This window comes from Symsagittifera roscoffensis, chromosome 4 (genome assembly GCF_963678635.1).
Source record: "Symsagittifera roscoffensis chromosome 4, txSymRosc1.1, whole genome shotgun sequence".
NCBI classification, from domain to species: domain Eukaryota; kingdom Metazoa; phylum Xenacoelomorpha; order Acoela; family Convolutidae; genus Symsagittifera; species Symsagittifera roscoffensis.
The window spans coordinates 45,572,371-45,595,612 of NC_087065.1; the positions used below are offsets into that span (position 1 = coordinate 45,572,371).

At 34.1% G+C, this 23,242-nt stretch overlaps 2 protein-coding genes across 2 annotated transcripts in view; one reads left to right on the top strand and one right to left on the bottom strand.

The window, feature by feature from the left end:
* Nucleotides 1-23,242, bottom strand: part of LOC134844305 (ATP-binding cassette sub-family C member 4-like) — a 463,247-nt gene that overhangs the window by 179,761 nt on the left and 260,244 nt on the right. The gene's annotated exons all lie outside the window — the stretch shown is intronic.
* LOC134844175 (vasoactive intestinal polypeptide receptor-like) overlaps nucleotides 8,197-23,242 on the top strand; it is an 87,067-nt gene continuing 72,021 nt past the window's right edge. The window contains exon 1 of the mRNA XM_063860729.1: nucleotides 8,197-8,376. The gene's annotated coding sequence lies outside the window, so the exon portion shown is untranslated. The remainder of the gene's footprint in view (nucleotides 8,377-23,242) is intronic.

Here is a 23,242-nt window from a genome sequence, read left to right on the forward strand (position 1 = left end):
TATGAGCGCATATCGACTCATATAATAAACTTAATCGAACAAATGTTTGGTCAACTTGTTTACTTTGAGTTGAAAAACGTATCTTGGGTGGATCCACTGGTCGATTCAAACGTAATCGTTTTAAGCAGGGTAATAGTTTTTCAAAACCATAATTTATTTCATGACGAGTGCAATCGGCATTATAACGAGTGCAATCGGCATTGATTTTTCGCCATCATCGAAGCAAAATTGCTTTTTTTGCCATCAGCCAAACGTATTCGAATTAGGTCGATACAAGTGTTGACCTTATTCGACTCAGCTTAACTCCTTAACTCTGGTTAAATTTCAAGTCGACCATAGTTTTAGCTTATCGATTCATGTTTTGTCGCATGTCGACTTATATAATAAACTTAATCGAATGAATGTTCGGTCGACCTATTTAATTTGACTTGAAAATCGTATACTGAGTCGATCCACTGGTCGATTCAAGTTAAGCATTTTAAGCGGAGGTTATAGTTTTTTAAAGACATAGTTTAGTTCATGACGAGTGCAATCGACATTAACGGATATTCTTAAACCTGTGATGTTTTATTTTCTTGTCAGATTTAACATAACAATGCGAACTAGCTGTAAATTAGCTCCATTTTTTATTAGCTGCTAAGCAAATTAAATTAGGTTAGCCTCGAATAATATATGTAAATATGTAAATGCCTCGAATAATATATAAATATATAAACTTTAATATGAATTGGCTGAAAAAAAATCAACCTTAGCCTCGTTTTTTTCTGAGTTTGTCCTACTATTTCTCATGGACTTTTTCTGAGTGCAAAATCTGTCAAACATTTTCTTAAAACAAATACGGTCGCTTGATCTTTCATGAGATTTTCGTACATATTGACGTTTAGTTTCAAATCTTATAATTGAACAAATTTCATCTAGGTTGTTGGATACATTGGTCAGTTGTAACAGTTTGTCGTTTTTTCTCTTTTTCAATTTTGGTGGGCATTGGTTGATTTCGATCAAACTGAAGCATTTAGAACTATTTAAAGGATTATGGCTTATTTGCGTTTTTGGATTAGTGTTGTCAATTTAAAAAAAAAATTGATAGTTTTTTGTATTCGTCCTTTTGGACTATATCTTCTTTTGTGATTATCAACAGTTTTTTGATAACTTGTTTAGACTCTCTTTTACAGTATTTTTATTGTTGAAAGTGTATAAACAAATTTTATTTGCTGTTTTTTCCTACCAACAAAGTTCAACTCATTTACCCACTCTATTTAACTCATGTATCAACTCTTATGTCATTTCCTGTGTTTTAACATATGTGTCAGCCTCTGTTTAGTTTTATAACATCCTTTTCTAGTTAATTTAATAATTTTCTCAAACTAGGTGATGACAGAAAATAAAAATAACCGGCTTATGTGCAAGTAACATAAAATCTGACCACATTAATAGAAACCAAGAAATTAATAGTTTTTTTTCCGAATTTCAAAGAACAATTTTTGCTGCAATATTTGCAGATCTTTGAGTTTTTTTAAAATTTAATAAATACTTAAGAAGGTATTTAAAGAAGCTTTGCAAGGATAATTTTCGCTGCTTGATTAAAAACCAATTGCGCTATCATAAGCTTTCTCGCTAGAAGTTTTTTCTAGATTTGAGACCGAAAATCTTAACTTTCAAACAGGTTTTTTCTCGACACAGATAGTTTTTTGAAAACTTTTAACTATCGTTTCAACCACTTCTGAAAAAGTATTAAATATTTAAGACCACTCACTCATTTCGATGATTCGAATCCTATTATAGTAGTGGATCATGATTTTGAAAAAAAAAGTCAAAACACTCGATGACAGTATGTTCCTCCACACTTTCAGTGGTCGGAACAAATTTTGTTAGGATGGCCACGAGCTTGTTGATGTTTTTGTCCTTGCAATTCTTAAATCTGCAAAATAATGACAATCTTATTTTTCAGACTTTTTAAAGACCTTTGTTTTTATGATTTCAAAGAATAACTGCCCTGACATTTTTTGAGACTAATTTTATGGGACCAAAATAGTAAGTGCTAAAGGAAGTTGTTTTTACCACATCGAAGAAATCGACGCACTGGGGTCAAAAGATAAAAATTTTCAAAATCTCATTTTGTTAAAAATTGTTTATAAGTTTGAATTGTGAAGTTTGTTTGAGCAAAGTAAAAACAGCCAAGCCTCAACTTGATGCGGTTTTCATTTTTAATTATCTGAAGCATGTTTCGACTGCAGTAGAATTTAGTTAAAATTTTGATAGTTTCGAAACATTTGGTCAAAAGCTGCCGCGATTTTAGTCACATCAGGATAACTTTCTCTGTCGAAGTCAACCATATGGTCACTTTTTTCACGGCTGTGAAAGATACTTTGATTTCTTGGGCTATTAGTTTTCACAACCATCTGGTAGCAACTATTGGTGATTTTTGAAGACCATAGCGCAAGATTTTCCAGTGGACTAAACAAAAGTATTAATTAACCGGTTGAATTTGAGAGCATGAAAAATTCCGCAATCGAGTATGAAGTGTTAAATCAGAAAGTTTTTTTCATAACCTTGACTAAAAAAGGAGATAATGGAGTTATTCGGCAGCAAATAATCATCTGACAAATGGTCTGACAAAAACCATTAGAATAAACAGACACGTCAACTCGAAACTGACAGCTCGAATCTTCTCCCAAAAATCATCCGATTATTTCTGAGAATTCCATTGTAAAGATTCGGCTTAGTTCAATTCTTTCAATAATCTCCGCTTTCTCTCCCCTTGCTAAGATCACCTCCACTCCAGAGCACTTTCAACAAAAGCAATATAAGGGGATGCAAAAGATATTTCTAAAATGTCTCAGTCTTTCAACTTATAATGCGCATTTCAAATTTTTGCAGCAAATGTGCATGGGAGACCTAAACTGCTTTGTGATTCAAAAATATTAAGCAATTTTCATCCACATTCCAAACAAAACTGCTCATATCAGGGCGAAGCCTTGAATGTTCCGACTGCCTTTTAAGGTCTATGGGGCTGTTTGTTTTCTAAAAAAATGATTTTTTCTTAAAAGTTTGAAAATCTTTCCCCCACACGCGGTATTAAGTACAACGTGATAGATTTTGCTCCTCCTTACATGGAAATTATGAGAAAGAGCCTACTTCAAACAAATTGGAACAATTTATCAGACAAAATAAATCTCCGCCTACGTGTTAAAACAAATCGAAATATATTACGCGAATTACAGTGCTGATTTAAATTAACCGGACAAAACGCATTAAACTTGAAAATTAAAACGCCTTTTTCTCGAATTGGGTTGAGTTTAGGTGAAAACGTTTGAAGACAAAACTTGTTCAAAATTTTAACAGAATTAATATGGTGTAATTTGTTTTGCGAATTTCGGGCCCAAAATTTTACCCCAAAAATGGGTCATTTTGGTTTTTCTTAGTTAATCAAAAATTACGACAAAAATACCCAGTCGATCACAGACATAATTATATCAGATTGAGCCCCTTACGTAGCCCAACAAACTTTAAGCAGGTTTTTTCTCCAAAACTGCAAACCGTTTAAAAATTGTTTTTAAATAAAAAGTTGGTATTTTTTATAGTGAAAACGACTTTTTTTGTCTATCAAACAAAATTTAATTAAATATATACAAAATTTTGGAGAAAATACCTTTCTTAAAGTTTGTTGGGCTACGTAAGTGGCTCAATCAGATATAATTACGTCTGTGATCGACTAGGTATTTTTGGCGTAATTTTTGATTAACTAAGAAAAGCCAAAATGACCCATTTTTGGGGTAAAATTTTAGGCCCGAACTTCGCAAAACAAATTACGCCGTATTAATTCTGCTAAAATTTTGAGCAAGTTTTATGTTCATAAGTTTTCACCTAAACTCAACCCAATTTGAGAAAAAGGCGTTTTAATTTTCAAGTTTAGCTCGTTTTGTCCGGTTAATTTAAATCAGCACTGTATATTGTCCTAAATTGGCAATCTTTGAACCCCCATTACTGTACAGAAAAAAGATCACAGGTAATTTTTTTAAATTTGAGCTCAGGACAACAACATTTTTCGGTTATTTTATAATTTAGCGTAAGACCAATCCATACTTACGCATACATCCTTTCGGAAGAAAATGAGGAACTTATATGCTCTTCTTGGTGCTTTTATTCAGACAACTTTTACAAAATTCTGGTCCCTCGGGGGATCGATATCTTGTTCGGCATGTGCCCTGGCCAGTCAAAGGTGCTCACCACAACAGTGTCATGCCATGAGTATGGCTAAAACTGCTTGTTTTATTATCCCGCTCTACAAAATTGTTCCAAATTGAAATGAGGCAGCTATTTCGTTTTTTAACTCCATACACGACTCATATTGCAACACATAAGTTTTGATATTAGCAGCCTAAAATTCATAACTTGAAACGATTTTTCATAAATTGCTTAGTTTGATCTCAATACAACTTCAAACGATTTTTAGGGCGGGTCAAAACTCCAAAAAATATTACGAAAAAATATCAAATTTACGAAAAAATAACACAAGTAAAACGCTTTTTTAACATTGTGCTCCAGACAACGAAACTTTTCGATTGATGTGTAAAAAATTCCCTGAAAAATTGCTTGTTAAAAAGTCGGAATTTGTCTGAAGTCAAAAATCACCCTGAGCACAAATATTTTGTCATTTTGTCGAAAATAACCGAAACATCGTAACTTTACCAGCAAACTTTCAAATCGAAAACTGAAAATTGCCAGTTCGGCTAAATTAGGATAATTAACGCTCGAAATAATTTAACCTACCAAAGCATGAGCGGCAAATTGAAAGACTCATACCAAAATTGAGGCTTTTAGTTTTCTCCTATTAAAACCTTCCTCCTATTAAAACGAAGCGGAGATATAGCCCATATTTAATTAAACGTAGGCGAAACGTACAAAATTATGAGAAAAAATAAGTTTTGCTCAATTTTTTTTTAAATATTCAACTAATTTTCTTGCAATTTTTGTCTTTAAAACAAAACTGATTGTTTTTAAGATTTAACCTTGATATGAGCAACTTTATTGATCCGCCTTATGTAATAACTCTGCTTTGAGTGGTGGCTTTCATTGAGACCGTTGAGACCGAAACGGTTGCTTTCATTGAGACCGAAACGGATTCCGCAACAGGCCAAATTCAGATTTGTTGCTGAAACCGCATCATTGCTACTTTTCTCTGATATTTTTTGCTGTTTTATTTAGCTTTCAAAGGAAAACTATCATTGAAAGTATCGACTCCCTGACCTAAAGTCTCTTTAGTATATGAGAAGAAATAATTTTTTTTGATGAAAAATATAAGAATCCCAATTTGCCATTTTGGGAATGTTCTGGATTCGTTAATGCTCGCTTTTGCGCTTTTACATATGACGCTGAAAAAAAAGCGTGAAGAATTGATGCGTAGCAAACTATTCCGCGTAGCGAATTCCTCCGAATTAAACTGGTCCTGTCTTTTACTGATTGCAAAAAATAGAAGTGACAAAATTTTTAAAAATATGTCAAAAATTTCGGATCTCTTTAACTATATCCCTTTTTTTTTACAAAAGGGGAGGTTTTCTATACTTAATGTAAAATTTTCATATGCTAAGCCGTTTATTTATTTCTTTATTGGGGGATATTTGCTACTAGGTACCTGAGGGGGAGCGGGTGGGGTATAGTTAAATAGATTCTTCTTTTTAACTAAGCTTTTTTGACAAAGTTTTGACAAAGTTTTTGATATTATTTGACTAATATGGTCATCCCGAGCTCAAATTTGAAACAATGTTTAACTTGACATCCATTGTTGTAGAAGTTTTGTGCTTAGAAATTTCGAATTTGACTGATTTAAAATACTTATCGCACGTGTAAACAGCCAATTCACACCAAATTAAATTGGAGTAGGTTGGTCTTTTGAATACGTTACGAGACGCTGTTGGTATTTCACATAGCATTTGGGGACCAAAAAGAGCAGAAAAATGAATAAAAACCAGTCAAGCTGTACAATTATTATTACTCTGAGACGATGAGCAGTTGAAGAACTCTTCCTTGATAATATGAGCTGCTCGGTTCATTACGAGAAACAGCTGCTGAGCTCATGCAATGTCATAGAACATTTTTAGGCTGGGAACAAAAAGCGTGCGGGTTAAGATGGACATGTAACCACAATTATGTCGACTAAATAGATCACAGCTGAATCCTAGAGACTTTCTGCGCAGGGAAATTAAGTCCTATCAGAATATGCGCTTAATTACCTCGATGGAAGAAACATCCGTTTAGAAACAAAGTTCGCACGTCAAGCGAATGATGACGTCTGAATGCGCGTTCATGTCTATTTTAGAGAGGCGCATTAGAAGGGGTGCAGGGTGACGCCTCTCCTCAGGGAGTCGACCCCCTGCCGACCCACAGGTTCCCCCCATTACAATGCCAACTCTGCATTTTGTGATTGGTAAACGAATTCCGCAACAGGCCAAATTCAGATTTGTTGCTGAAGCCGCATCATTGCTACTTTTCTTCGATTTTTTTGCTGTTTTTTTTTTAGCAAAAACAATGTACCGCTCAAAATTGCTCCAAAAATAGGCAATTTTACGGAATCCGCAACAATATTTGCGGAAACAGGAACAGTTTATGGAATCCACAAACAAATAAAAACATATAAGAATAAAAAGTCAAGCCGAATCCACAACTGTAAGCGGAATCCGCATTCTGTTTGCTGAATCCAGTAATACATATAGTTATGTCTTGAAATTACATACATTTTCCTACTAAATCCAACTTTTGTGGGTCATCAGCAATACTGACTAACAGTTCAAACTCATTTATTGCCAACTGTTTGAACTCACCAGCTAAAACTCAAGTACTAAAAAAATAAGCCCTCTCCGATCGCAAAACCGAAAAAATTAACACTTTACCGCTCTCAAATACTGAAAGATTAAACTGTTTTCCGATCTCAAATAATGAATGAATGAACACTTTTCCGATCTCAAATATTGAAAAAAAACGAACTTTTTTCCGATCTCAAATACTAAAAAATGAACACCTTTCTTGTCTCAAATACTAGAAGGAAAAAAAATTGAGGTAAACAATTTCATGGGTTAAAAAGCTTCATTGCCGATGAAATTTTGTATAGTCCAAACACTAAGGGCACTAAAGTGGTATCATCACAATTTTAGTTGAACAATGTTTTCAGATTTGTAGTTGGATTCCCCTAACAATAGATTAGAAATTTATTTTAGATATAGCTCTCAGTTGTTAACGCCAGGACTGGATCAGTTCAGTGTAACAAACAAAACTACGATGCACTCATATCTGTGGAATCCACTTACATTTGCAGAATGCGCTTAAATTTTGCGGAATCCGCTAACAGTTGCGGAATCGAGAGCAAATAGCTATAATCACTTGTTGTGGAATCTGCGGCATAACAAATGTGCCGACAAAATTTAAGTTACAAGTACTTTTATGCGGAATCCACTAACATTTTAGAACATGTAAAGATTTGGCTTTAAAGACTTGTCTTTGGAATCCAAGAATATACAGACACTAAATTGTGCTCCAATCCAGTTCACAGCTCGGCCTCGTAATGCCTTCAGTACTTTTTAAGAAATCCATTTTTAGCTGATCGACCCTAAAGATTTTCTAAAGGCGCCTGCAGTGCTCATTTATACTAAATTTGAGAGGGAGCGCTCAAAAAAGGAGGCTTAAACCCCCCCGCGAGAAGATCCGCTCCTGTTATCCTAAATCTATACATTTTCGATAAAAAAGTAAAATAATTTTTGAATTAATAAACAACAAAAACAATAAATCTCAATTTGTCTTTGACCGCCCAATTGTACAAAAACAAATTGTGTGTAGGTTTTTTCCATCACTATTTCATAAACATTTCCAATTAATTGTCAAGTCCTTCAAAAGCTTCTTCCCACGTCATTTTCTTTCTCCGCAAACATATCAAAACTTCATAGGGTGAACTCAATAATAAAGTAGTCCCGCGGTGCAATAAAAACTAGATTGAAACAATAAAAGGAAGATCGAAAAAATGTGGACAGTCCAACAATTTCAAATCTGGGAAACAAAATGTTGAAACAATTGGCTCGGGGGTGGAGTAAACTCTCAGTTTGAGATGCACTTTAATTAAATTTGCGCAGCTTGCTTCGGGTCAGAAAAATAGCAGGAGTTTTCTATGTTGCAGTTAATTGGATCAGGTAAAAACAGGGGCGTAGAAATGTAGATTTCTAGTAGATTTCGAGCAAAATTGTTTTCATTTTTATGAAAATTTCTTTCGGCTGCTACTGGTTGTGTGAACAAGATTTTTGAAAGCAAAATATTACATTTTTTGAATTAGTTCCGGTAAAATATACAAAATCATTACGACTTCTGCAATCAGGACGTTCTAGAAGATAGAAGGTGAGAGCATTTTCGAGCACAGTGGCGGGCAGTCCCCTCTCCTGCAAGTTTTTTAGCTAAAAGTTTTGCCCAAATGTCGTATTGATTTGAAAGAGACGAACGTGCAAAAAATAGTACCGTGACAGTATTGTCAAGTCATTCTACAAAGTTTTGTGCTTGCATTTTAACAACAATGGCAGAAAAATCCTCCAAAAAAATCCACCAGTAGCACAGATTGTTCCGAAAAGTAACAAAAAACATGAAAAAAAAAACGATAATAAAAATATTACAGTTTTTAAAATCGAGGCCGGCGGTATAGCTCCATTACATAAAAATTTGCAAAGCTAAATTGATTTTTGTTAAATGACTCTCAACGAAACGAGCTTAAAAATTGGTTCATCCTGTCTTCATTCTTCCGAGTAAATTAGTTTTAAGCATGAACAAATATGTGTGAATTTTGTTCTGTTTTCAAATCAAGACCAGTATGGCCATAGTCTGATACTGCATTCAATTGACACCTACGAGTATTCTTCGAGCAAACTAAAAGAAAAAAGACTGCGCGTGTCAGGTCAAAACCCTGAATGTTTCGACTGCCTTTCGAGTTCCATGGTGAGTTTATATCCGGGATGGCTCACTCACAGAGTAATTTCAGATAAGTCTGTTCCTCACGCTATCATATTTTCAGCCGGATAGATTCGTGCAGCTTCTTAGTCTAATACCAATCTCAATCTTACTCTTAAATCTCCTAGTCTCAATAGATCTAGTGCATACTGGTATTTGCGAGATAAGATATCAGGAAGTGTTCTGGAGAAGAACGACTGTTTGCTAAGTTATATTTATTTTGTTCTGTTGCTGAAAGTATGAATTGTTTCAGCTATACAATCTATAGTAAGTGTTTGTTATGGATCAAGATTGGTTAGTTAGAAATACTCAGTTAGAGATAGTTTTATCTATAAAATAATGGATATGAATACTAGTTTAAATTTGTTCGACTCATCCGGGCTTCAGAGAGTTTTAAGTTTTAATGGTTTTTTTGTAGTGAAGGATGGATGGCGAGATTATTTGATTCTTAGGGTAGAGGCGTTTGAGGCAGTGGCTGCGTGAATGAGGAGAAAGAAACAGTTGCTCTTCTGGTGGAGTAGAGGTCTTCATGAAGAGAAGGGGTAAACTTGCTCGTTCTTCAGAAGTGGGTCTCGTGTATTTGGATCGGGTTGATTGATCGTGTTAGGGTTTCAGATTTATCCAATGATGTGTTGATTTCGTTAAGTTAGAGCGAGACTGCGTGCATTCTCAACTATTCATCGAATAGCTAGGAGGGGTTTGACTTCTCTGTGTGGAGCACCAAGTGACTATGATTCGTATGTGAAATCAACATAGAGTGGCCAATGTTCCTCATGTTCTTCTTCCAGTATGGAGCCAAAACCATTGCTGCGATGTTGGATTCATACTTTAAATTCTGTGAGGGTTGTGACTACGGCAACAAACCAATAGATATGCCATTCCAGAGTCAGAATGTCATCGGGTTTTCATCTCCTTTTGCTGCTCTAAGAAATAGGAGTGCGTGTCTTAAGCGTGGTGTAGCGCGAGTGGTGAGGCCGGCGATAGAGCATGCTCAGGATGTCCTTTACTGGTGGGTTAGGCCAGTTATGGGAGTATGATTTTACTGTCTCTTTGAGCAGAGTCTCTTTTTGTGTTCTACTTTTTTTTTCAGGTATTTTTTCTCTTTGTCTTTTGGTTGTGTCCTTTTATCGAAAACAGATTGTCATGTTTTGTGTTTTTATGTCATGCAGTCATGTTTTGTGTTTTTTGTTGAGATTTTAGTGTTTCAATTGGTTTTAATAAAACTTGAAAGTAAAATTCAACAGAATAATCCAGTTTTAAACTGGGTTTAATCTGGTTTGGGTACCGTGGGACTTCCTCATCCGTACAGTTGGTTTTTTGGCATTAGTAAGCTGAGCTGGTTAGTTTGAGCTTTTTTATAATTCCTTCCAACTGGGTTAAAAAAAGTTTGAAGAGCGTGAAAGCAAGTTAAAATTAAAAAGTTAATTTCGAAAACTTGAAATTCATTCGTTAAACATTTCCACCAGGACGAGTTGCATATTTGTGTAGAAAAAGTGCGCATATTTTTGTGGAAAAAAGGCGATTGAATCATGAATATTGTAACTTTATAAAAGAACTTTATAAAATTTTTAGTGATCATAATTTTACTTTCGTTTTTATTTTACTATTTCATTTTTGAATTTTACTGCGAAATTATCCTTTTTCTGCGTGTATTTTGATTTTTATTGCACAGAACAATTTATAATACGTAGTTAGAACTGAAAATAGAAATTTGAACCAGTTTTTTCATTTTTATTTTTCTTTTATTCTTTTTAGATGATCGCTGAGTGAAATCTAAAACGCAAAGGTGAAAGACGCGTGTAAAATGGGGAGTTCTTATTTTTTTTGTGTTTGTGATGAAAATAAATATACACTTACGAAGATGCAGAGTCAGAGAAAATCCCTGGAAGATGTGAGTTTTAATGCTGTCGGATGTTACTAAAAGCTTAGCAAGCATGCTTATTGCGTTTTTAGTGCGAAGCAGTGGCCAAATTTGTTTAAGCGCTCTGATGTTTTATTTTTATTTCTTCGGTATTCGCTGAAATTTCTTCTTTTATGAATTTTGTATTAGATTGTAACGGTTGTGGTTAAATTTGAATTTATGTATTTTTTCGAATAGGGTTACTTCGATGGGTTGTACATATTTAGGAGGAATGATGATGGGACGGGCGTTTTCTAGCAGGAAGGTCTTTTTCAAGGGGAAAATGTATACATATGACGAACAGAATCGTAATTACGGAGGATGTCGTGCAAAGTAGTAGATATATTAGATTATGTGAAGTTTAGGAAATAGGGGAATGTGTGTTTCGAGTTAATAAACATAAGCGATGGTCTGGGGTTAGGGGATGAGTAACTGTGTATAAAGTGCCGTTGGATGAATTTGTAAAAGTTATACGTGTTGGTTAGTTTCGTTTTTAACATAAATTTATGCGAGCAGTGAATAGCTTGTTAATTTGGTATGAAAAAAATAAAGGTTATTGCAAATTGATTGAAATTGTTGAAGAAGGGCTCATAAGTTTTAGTGCGTGATCTATGATGTGGTCGAAATTTTTATTTGTGCTGTCAAGATGAAAAAAAAAATCTGGTTTGATGAACAATTTTTCAGTTAGTTGTCGTTTGATGTCAGGGTCATCGTCATATGGGGAATCTTCCAAATATCTTGTTACAGTATGGTCATAGTGGTTTGTAGAAAATCTGTAAGACTTGTGCAATAAATCGGTTTAGTTTTTGATTTAGGCCTATGGTGGTGGGTTGATTAACTAGTCTTACAGTGCAGTAGTTAATTGTTGAATGCGGGGTCACAAACTTCGTTTTCAGTGGAGTTATTCGTTTAGGGTAATTATAGTGGGTCAGTAAGCTTATAGTAGAAATTCCATGAAAATGTTGAGGGTAGGAAATATTAATCTAGTTAATTGTTGAATGCGGTAGTTAATGTGAAGTGCAGTAGTTAATTGTTGAATGCGGGGTCACAAACTTCGTTTTCAGTGGAGTTATTCGTTTAGGGTAATTATAGTGGGTCAGTAAACTTATAGTAGAAATTCCATGAAAATGTTGAGGGTAGGAAATATTAATCTACATATTGTGCGCGTTGGGCTTCATTTGCTCATTATAGTAGGTAATTTGCTGGAAGAAAGGTAGAATATGTATCAATAAGTGTGGTGTATTAGTGTGAGGTGAGTTGTGGGGGTAAAAATTAAGATGATTGTGGACGATTAATGAGAAATTGTGGTGTCGTGTTAGCGCGAGTGGTGAGGCCGGCGATAGAGCATGCTCAGGATGTCCTTTACTGGTGGGTTAGGCCAGTTATGGGAGTATGATTTTACTGTCTCTTTGAGCAGAGTCTCTTTTTGTGTTCTACTTTTTTTTTCAGGTATTTTTTCTTTTTGTCTTTTGGTTGTGTCCTTTTATCGAAAACAGATTGTCATGTTTTGTGTTTTTATGTCATGCAGTCATGTTTTGTGTTTTTTGTTGAGATTTTAGTGTTTCAATTGGTTTTAATAAAACTTGAAAGTGAAATTCAACAGAATAATCCAGTTTTAAACTGGGTTTAATCTGGTTTGGGTACCGTGGGACTTCCTCATCCGTACAGTTGGTTTTTTGGCATTAGTAAGCTGAGCTGGTTAGTTTGAGCTTTTTTATAATTCCTTCCAATTGGGTTAAAAAAAGATTGAAGAGCGTGAAAGCAAGTTAAAATTAAAAAGTTAATTTCTAAAACTTGAAATTCATTCGTTAAACATTTCCACCAGGACGAGTTGCATATTTGTGTAGAAAAAGTGCGCATATTTTTGTGGAAAAAAGGCGAGTGAATCATGAATATTCTAACTTTATAAAAGAACTTTATAAAACTTTTAGTGATCATAATTTTACTTTCGTTTTTATTTTACTATTTCACTTTTGAATTTTACTGCGACATTATCCTTTTTCTGCGTGTATTTTGATTTTTATTGCACTAGAACAATTTATAATACGTAGTTAGAACTGAAAATAGAAATTTGAACCAGTTTTTTCATTTTTATTTTTCTTTTATTCTTTTTAGATGATCGCTGAGTGAAATCTAAAACGCAAAGGTGAAAGACGCGTGTAAAATGGGGAGTTCTTAATTTTTTTGTGTTTGTGATGAAAATAAATATACACTTACGAAGATGCAGAGTCAGAGAAAATCCCTGGAAGATGTGAGTTTTAATGCTGTCGGATGTTACTAAAAGCTTAGCAAGCATGCTTGTTGCGTTTTTAGTGCAAAGCAGTGGCCAAATTTGTTTAAGCGCTCTGATGTTTTATTTTTATTTCTTCGGTATTCGCTGAAATTTCTTGTTTTATGAATTTTGTATTAGGTTGTAACGGTTGTGTTTAAATTTGAATTTATGTATTTTTTCTAATAGGGTTACTTCGATGGGTTGTACATATTTAGGAGGAATGATGATGGGACGGGCGTTTTCTAGCAGGAAGGTCTTTTTCAAGGGGAAAATGTATACATATGACGAACAGAATCGTAATTACGGAGGATGTCGTGCAAAGTAGTAGATATAATAGATTATGTGAAGTTTAGGAAATAGGGGAATGTGTGTTTCGAATTAATAAACATAAGCGATGGTGTGGGGTTAGGGGATGAGTAACTGTGTATAAAGTGCCGTTGGATGAATTTGTAAAAGTTATACGTGTTGGTTAGTTTCGTTTTTAACATAAGTTTATGCGAGCAGTGAATAGCTTGTTAATTTGGTATGAAAAAAATAAAGGTTATTGCAAATTGATTGAAATTGTTGAAGAAGGGCTCATAAGTTTTAGTGCGTGATCTATGATGTGGTCGAAATTTTTATTTGTGCTGTCAAGATGAAAAAAAAAATCTGGTTTGATGAACAATTTTTCAGTTAGTTGTCGTTTGATGTCAGGGTCATCGTCATATGGGGAATCTTCCAAATATCTTGTTACAGTATGGTCATGGTGGTTTGTAGAAAATCTGTAAGACTTGTGCAATAAATCGGTTTAGTATTTGATTTAGGCCTATGGTGGTGGGTTGATTAAGGTGAAGTGCAGTAGTTAATTGTTGAATGCGGGGTCACAAACTTCGTTTTCAGTGGAGTTATTCGTTTAGGGTAATTATAGTGGGTCAGTAAACTTATAGTAGAAATTCCATGAAAATGTTGAGGGTAGGAAATATTAATCTACATATTGTGCGCGTTGGGCTTCATTTGCTCATTATAGTAGGTAATTTGCTGGAAGAAAGGTAGAATATGTATCAATAAGTGTGGTGTATTAGTGTGAGGTGAGTTGTGGGGGTAAAAATTAAGATGATTGTGGACGATTAATGAGAAGTTGTGGTGTCGTGTTAGCGCGAGTGGTGAGGCCGGCGATAGAGCATGCTCAGGATGTCCTTTACTGGTGGGTTAGGCCAGTTATGGGAGTATGATTTTACTGTCTCTTTGAGCAGAGTCTCTTTTTGTGTTCTACTTTTTTTTTCAGGTATTTTTTCTTTTTGTCTTTTGGTTGTGTCCTTTTATCGAAAACAGATTGTCATGTTTTGTGTTTTTATGTCATGCAGTCATGTTTTGTGTTTTTTGTTGAGATTTTAGTGTTTCAATTGGTTTTAATAAAACTTGAAAGTGAAATTCAACAGAATAATCCAGTTTTAAACTGGGTTTAATCTGGTTTGGGTACCGTGGGACTTCCTCATCCGTACAGTTGGTTTTTTGGCATTAGTAAGCTGAGCTGGTTAGTTTGAGCTTTTTTATAATTCCTTCCAACTGGGTTAAAAAAAGTTTGAAGAGCGTGAAAGCAAGTTAAAATTAAAAAGTTAATTTCTAAAACTTGAAATTCATTCGTTAAACATTTCCACCAGGACGAGTTGCATATTTGTGTAGAAAAAGTGCGCATATTTTTGTGGAAAAAAGGCGAGTGAATCATGAATATTCTAACTTTATAAAAGAACTTTATAAAATTTTTAGTGATCATAATTTTACTTTCGTTTTTATTTTACTTTTTCACTTTTGAATTTTACTGCGACATTATCCTTTTTCTGCGTGTATTTTGATTTTTATTGCACTAGAACAATTTATAATACGTAGTTAGAACTGAAAATAGAAATTTGAACCAGTTTTTTCATTTTTAATTTTCTTTTATTCTTTTTAGATGATCGCTGAGTGAAATCTAAAACGCAAAGGTGAAAGACGCGTGTAAAATGGGGAGTTCTTAATTTTTTTGTGTTTGTGATGAAAATAAATATACACTTACGAAGATGCAGAGTCAGAGAAAATCCCTGGAAGATGTGAGTTTTAATGCTGTCGGATGTTACTAAAAGCTTAGCAAGCATGCTTATTGCGTTTTTAGTGCAAAGCAGTGGCCAAATTTGTTTAAGCGCTCTGATGTTTTATTTTTATTTCTTCGGTATTCGCTGAAATTTCTTGTTTTATGAATTTTGTATTAGATTGTAACGGTTGTGGTTAAATTTGAATTTATGTATTTTTTCTAATAGGGTTACTTCGATGGGTTGTACATATTTAGGAGGAATGATGATGGGACGGGCGTTTTCTAGCAGGAAGGTCTTTTTCAAGGGGAAAATGTATACATATGACGAACAGAATCGTAATTACGGAGGATGTCGTGCAAAGTAGTAGATATAATAGATTATGTGAAGTTTAGGAAATAGGGGAATGTGTGTTTCGAGTTAATAAACATAAGCGATGGTGTGGGGTTAGGGGATGAGTAACTGTGTATAAAGTGCCGTTGGATGAATTTGTTAAATTTATACGTGTTGGTTAGTTTCGTTTTTAACATAAATTTATGCGAGCAGTGAATAGCTTGTTAATTTGGTATGAAAAAAATAAAGGTTATTGCAAATTGATTGAAATTGTTGAAGAAGGGCTCATAAGTTTTAGTGCGTGATCTATGATGTGTTCGAAATTTTTAATTGTGCTGTCAAGATGAAAAAAAAAATCTGGTTTCATGAACAATTTTTCAGTTAGTTGTCGTTTGATGTCAGGGTCATTGTCATATGGAGAATCTTCCAAATAACTTGTTACAGTATGGTCATGGTGGTTTGTAGAAAATCTGTAAGACTTGTGCAGTAAATCGGTTTAGTATTTGATTTAGGCCTATGGTGGTGGGTTGATTAAGGTGAAGTGCAGTAGTTAATTGTTGAATGCGGGGTCACAAACTTCGTTTTCAGTGGAGTTATTCGTTTAGGGTAATTATAGTGGGTCAGTAAACTTATAGTAGAAATTCCATGAAAACGTTGAGGGTAGGAAATATTAATCTACATATTGTGCGCGTTGGGCTTCATTTTCTCATTATAGTAGGTAATTTGCTGGAAGAAAGGTAGAATATGTATCAAAAAGTGTGGTGTATTAGTGTGAGGTGAGTTGTGGGGGTAAAAATTAAGATGATTGTGGACGATTAATGAGAAATTATGGTGTGGTGTTAGGGTGTTTTCGTTTCTTAAAAACTCTCTATGCACGTGAAAATGCAATCTGGACTGAAAGAATAGAGGATTCTGAGGTTGAGGTTGAATGGGTTAGTTGATGAAATGTAAATGGATTGTTTGTGTTATGAATCTGTCGTTGGGGATTAATAAATGCTTCTAAATCAAGCTCGAGTTGATCGTCAAGGATAGGGCTGCGTATATCGGGTTCATTACTGGATAGAGGGGAAAGAATAGGGGTGGCGTCAGTGTGCGAAGAAGGAGAAAGAGAGGGTCCAACAGGGGTAGGGGAAATTATGGGCTGAAACGTGGTTGGGACTGGGTTCAGATTCGAGGATTTTATCGGAAGTTCCAACATTGGAATTATTAAAATTAGAGTTGGTATTGAAAACTGTTTCAGTTGATTCATCTAAGTCTTTTCGTGGTGAGTTAGAAGTAAAAACTGGGTAGGGGGAAGAAGTGAGGTCTGAAATTGAAATGAGGGAATCGTGGCGTTGGAGATTGGATGAATAGGAAAAAGAATGGTTGAGGGACCCAACTTGTCGGCTCATCTTGTGATAAAAAGGTGATTGTTTTGAGAACGTAATTTTACAGTGTATGGTTTTTCTAAAATTTGTTCAAATAAGTCGCTATAGTTGGTTATTGGAAAACTATATATGATTTAGGGGTACAATGTACGTTATTAGTATGTATTGGTCTTTCGGAGGTCGAAAGTGTGCTTCTATAGCTTTGTGGTACTAATGATAAATAATAGTTTTTTTAAAATTCATGTAAATGTGATGGTGCTGTAGGTTTTGTATTTGCATTGTCTTTCAAGTGTTAAGCTTGATCATATGCTTTTGATTTTTCAGATAGTTTCTGATTGTATTCACTAATTTGTGCGTGAAGAAGGTTTTTATTAATTGGGGTAGAAAATATTCCGAAATATATACTGCAAAAAAACGCGTGCTAAGCTAGCTTGTCTTTTTACTTGTATGTTTTATAGATTTTTAAAGGGTGAAAAAAAATCGTATGAAATGAAACATTGCATATAAAATGGTAACTCTTTCTAAGACGTAGAATGGCCATCCTAGAAATGCTAGGAGTTCGTTTTTGATGTGTAAAAAACTAAAAATATTGATCGGAGAAAAGTCTTGTGGGCAATACTATTTTCTGTTTAGGCATATGCAGTCTTTAATGTCTTTAAAATATCCACTGTAGTCTCCTCGGTAATTGTCGGTTTTGATCATTTGATTGTCTCTGGATTGTGTCCATTCTAGTGATAAGTTCTTGACATTGTTGTATTTTCATGTGAGGTGCATGTCTGAGTTTGATTGAATTCCTATTGGTTGTAGATCTAAAATTGGGTTACGAGCAATTGCATGTATACTTTTAGGTGGTTTTTTTAAGTGTGGCTTTAAAGTAGGGTATGTATTTATGAAGATATTCTTTTTTTGTGTAATTAAATTTTTTTTGTGAAATTTTATCAATCTTGCGTGAAATTTAGCTAATTGGAATGTGATACATGTGTCTACTCTTCAGGGAACCAAACTATGGTTGCCTTTGTTCGCGTAGTGGAATCGCAATATCCTTGATCCTTTTTTACAAGGTAAGCGAATGACTTGTTATAATAATGTATCGTCTTTTAGATGTCGTGTTAACTGTACCTTTTCTAGTTGAAATCTTCAATCGAAAAACATTTTTTCTTGGTACCCTGAATTTTTTGTGCCTGCTTCACAGTTCGACGGATTATTGGTTCCAATATTACCTATTCAATTTTTGACGTGTTAATCATAAGTAAAACGTCCAAGTGCGCCATGATACGGAAGTTTACTGTCTAGTTGCACATGACCTTGTTAGTGTTCAAATTGAGCGTGCTGAGCAGAAACTGGAAAAACGTGAAATTTCACTAATTTACGATTTCGGTTTTGTTTTTAACCATTTTACAAACCTTTGATTTCTTTTTTACAACCTTCAGGCTCAAGATGTACTAGTCTTTTAACATTACTTTGTTAAAAATATTCCTGGTCGAGTCCGTTTTTGTTTCCGCTTCAAACTTGTGAAAATTTTACTTTCTTTTCAGAGAGTTTTCCTATGTTTTTTATATCCTAATAAAGTTGTTTCTCGGGCTTTCGAGTAAAAATTAGCTAGAACGGTTGATTATTCTAGAGGTTCGGATTCACATTTTGTGAATGGGTTAATTGCGTACTTATCTAGTGTTACTGTTGATCAACTTCACAATTATAGTGAGTGACAAGAGATTATTTCTATAGTGAGTGACAATTATAGCGAGTTCATTCGATCTTGTACGGGGGAAAAGATTTTTTTATGATTCATGGATTCAAGCTCTACTAATAGAGAGAGTGTTTTTATCGAAAAAATTAATAAAGATACACGTGTACGATAGTCCTGAAGAAGTACTGTGAAATTTTATGAAACCTTTAATCTTTTTTATTTATCTGTCCTATTTATATATTAGTTCTGTTCTAATAAATGAAGGTGGTAAAAAATGAGCTGCGATGTCTGGTGATGACAATGGCAAAGGATGTTGTACCAAATTATTTACTTTTACTGTTATTTCAAATTTAAGAGTTAAGCTTTGTTGTCAGAGTATTTGGATTTTAAGTTCTTGAATATCTTTGTGAATATCGTATCTGTATTGTAATCTGTTGAGTGCCTAATTAGGGAGTCTGTTGCAATCAAGATGTTGGCCGAAAAGGGTAGGAATGCTACAAAGGAGTTCCAATATTATCGTAAAGGTGTACTTGTACTTTGTAGCTCATCATATCTATCGTCTAGGTGACTTGGAATGTTTGTGGGAAAAATTGTTGATGGTGTTTGACCAGTGGTTGAAAGTGTTGGTGGGAGCAAAAATGTTTCTGGTAATGATGAAAATGTATCTGAAGAAAGTTCTAGTGGGTCATTTACAAGGTTGGGTACGCCCTGGGAAAATGTTTGGGTCATCCAATGCGGGAGATGTTGAGATGAAGTTGGGGGATTTTCACGAATTTGTTCAGAGTTAGGTGTTTAAGTTGAATGATTGGATGGGATCTTTGGTGTATTTTGTTGGGAATTGTTTTGATTGTACTTTTTATGTTAATAATTGAAAGGTCTAGAGGGGTTGATAATGTCGATGAGTGGATATTGAACTGTACTCTACGTGTGGTCAAACTTCTTCTGCGAAAATGTGTGGGTCATCCAATGCGGGAGTCGTGGTGATAAAGTAGGGGGATTTTCACGTTATTCAAAAGTAGGTGTGGAACTTAAAAAATGGGATGGGATGTTTGGTGTATTTGGTTGGGAAATGTTTTGTTCGTGCTTTGTATAGTACTATTTGAAAGGTCTAGAGCGGTTTATATAAAATGGAGATGAGGGGATATTGAACTGTACTCTTGTTGTGCTATTAATGGTTCAGACAATGATGCGCGTCTTTCTTCAAAAGTGTAGAGGTTTTCTAAATATGAGATACGGGTAGATGATTGGAGTTGATTTGTTTGATTAGATTTATGTGTTGTTTGGGGGTCTTGGGGTCGGTTGCTTAGTGAGGAATCAAGAGTTTGGATAAGCAATTTTGAATTTTTCTTCATTTAGGTCTGTGCTTTTCATTATATTTTTCTGCAAAATTGATCATTAAAACTGTTGCTAGTTCAAAAGCAATTGTTGCCTTTTTTATGCATTTATTAAGTTTCAGAGTTAGAGAAATTAGAAAGATGAGAAAAATTTTAGAAAAAAAAAGAATAAAATTGTCTTTTCTACTGAGTCAACTAGAATTATCAAGTCTCGTACCTGATTAGGTGATCAATGGTATTGGAGAGAGAAAAAGAGGTCTGAATGAGTCAATAGAAATTATGAATTGACTGAGAAAAATTAGAATAATGAGGATGGCAAGTTCCAAAAAATCAGTTATGAAAGAAACACAAAGTTGGAAAAACGTTAAAAAGGTTGAAAGAAAAATTGAAATGACTATTTTAATTTGTGTAACTGATTTAGAAAGAAGCATTTGAAAAATGTTTAGCTTTGTCGACTCATTTATTAATTTTTCAGAGCTTAATTCAGGTGGGTTTGAATTGATTTTGTTTTTTGAACAAGTGGGTGAGAGTTTTGGTGAACTAAATTGTGGGTGTTTTAGTATTATCTTTCTGATTCCTGATTTTGTTTGTGGGGTGATAAGTTATTTTTGGGAGGTAAAGTATCCTCAGGCTAAATGGTCAGATTGAGTTTTGTCTGTAAGCTTATTCAATAATTTCTTTTTGGGTGTATTCGGGATATAAGTTGAGACTTTATTGTTGATTTTTCTATTGACTGAGAGGATTGTAACTTTTATACAATTTTTCATTAAGTTGTCAAATAGGAGGGTAGTGCTGATGTTTGACCCGGATTTCTTTGAGTTATAGTTATAGTTGGAGTTAGGTCTATAGTTATCTATTTCGAGTTGGAGATTTACCGGCAAATAATAGAGGTGTTTGAAGAAAAATGAGATGATGTCAAACCATTTTGATTGGTTGATTCTTAACTAGTTTTTTTGAGAAAAAAAATGAATATTTATTTTGAAAAACTTTTTTTGAGTTTTTGCTAAAAATGTTATCTGTGTTGTTAACCAATAAGAGGTTTTTGGAATTCTTTTTTCGTTAATATTTTAGATTGCGGAATAAAAATTTGTAGTGTTTTCTTGGTTGATTTTGCAGACGAGATGATTGGCGTTGTTGTAATTTTTCTTTGATTTCAGGTATCAGGATTTTTTCCTGGAAATTACGTTTTTTTCTTTGTTTTTGAACGGTTGTTTTTTTTAGTTCGATTAAGATCAGGTGGTTGTGGTAAATGGTTGAAGTGTGGTGTTTCCGACTGGTTATTAGAGATGTTTTTGTGTCGACAATGTGTACTCTCTGAAAGAATATAGCTGCATTTTTTCACGAAGGGCGTGTGCTTTCGGGTAGTTTGGTAAAAGATTCTTTCTATATTGTACGATTTTTTTGATGTGATTATAAGTGTACAAGTGACATCGATGGGGTTTTACCTAACTTGATATGGTATGTTTTGATTAGGTTGTAGCTTTTTTAAAATTTGTTTTTGAATTATAAAGTTGGGGATTATAACAAAAGTTTTAGATTTGTTGCTAAATTTTCTGGTAAATTTCCTTTTGTTTTTTTAATCTCTATTCACAATTCCTTCTGTATGTGTCCCAGAGGCTAGCTCTAACATTTGTGGGTGATGAAATGAGTGTGGAGTGGTAGATGAGTAATTAATGTGGTGTGTTTAGACTAAGTGTATCTGGTAAAGCAAGGTGTTTTCCTGCTGTACAAACTATATGTAGGTTTAGAAAGTTCATTAGAATAAGTTGAAATCTGTATAATTAATGGTTTGGATTAGGTTTCTGTGTGAAAAAGAAAAATATGGGTTCTTGATCTCCAATTAAAATTGTTGGGTGTTTTGATCCAAGAATAAAAAATTCATATTCTGTCAAGACATATGTTATGGCTGTACATTCTCTGAAAAGTGTAGAGAGCCTGATCTGTGCTTGTGTAAAAACTTTTGATTTCGCTGATATAAGGTTCATTTTATTTGTGCCTTCAAGTGATTTAAAAGGGCCGCGCCATTTCCAAACTTGGATGCATCGCACACAGCGTAAAATGGTTCGTTTGGATCCTGAATTGTTTTTGAATTTTTAAGTGAGAAGGATTTTAATTTCATCGAAGCGTTTTTGATGGTCTAAAATCCATTCGAAATTATTTTGTTGTCTAAAAATGTTATAAAATGGTCTGAGATATAGTTGCATTTCATAAACATATATGCTTAAAAAATTTAGCATTCCAAGGAATTCTCGGATTTTCGTTTTTTTTGATGGTGGTTGGAGTTTTAAAATTGCTTGAATTTGAAATTTTGAAGGTGTTATTGTAGTACTTTCAAAAATATGTCCACAAAACTTCACACGGGTAAAGAAAAAATGTGATTTATCTGGGGCTGCGTTCATGTTTTCTTTTAACAAGATTTGGTGGTGTTTGTCTGAAATTTAAACATTTCTTGTTTTGTTTGTGTCTGTATGAAAACATCGTCTAAATATGTAATGTAGTTTTTGCTAAGAATTTATGATTTAAAAATTTTGCTCATAAATGCAGCAAAAGCTGCTGTCCCTATGGATATACCATAAAACAGTCTTTTAAACTCATATTGTTGTTTTCCAATAACGAACTGTGTGAGTCGACGTAAAAGTTCATCTAATGGCATTTGCTTGTGTGCACTAATCATATCGGCGGTATTGTAATAGTGTCCCTTTATTTTTGGAAGAATTACTTGTATGGGTTCTAAGGGCCAAATGCATTTTGATTCATCAATTAGAGAAACGAAATTTCTTGCGTCTGAAACAATTTTTAGTGATTCTGCATAAGCAAGAATAATTACCGGATATATTAAAGGGTTCGTGAATGTGTAGAAGTCTGTTCACTTTGTCTTGTAAGTGTATCAGTCCTTTAATCGATTGCTGTTTTTCGAAAACTGCGTCGGATTTCAGTGGAAGGTACAGTGGTGAATGTATTTTTCCAACATCAAGTTTTGATGTTCCATAAAGCATGGGTTATTTCAATAGTAGTTCTGCTAATTGTTCATATTGTTGTTGGTTGATTTGAGAAAGTTGAAAATTGAACACTTTCAAAAAATTTTGTTGCTCATCTGTATATTTTGAGATTTGGAACGTTGGTAAAAAAAGGGGGCTTTTGTGAATTGTTGGTGGCTGTTGATTGATAATTATCTAATAACTTTAAGATATTAATTACTCTATATGCCCTTTCTTGTGAAGGGTAAAATATTGCATTTGTTTTACAATATCCTAAATGACCCCAGGGAAATGTGCTTTTATATGATGATTTTTGATATACATGTAGTGCTATGATATCTGTGTTAGTG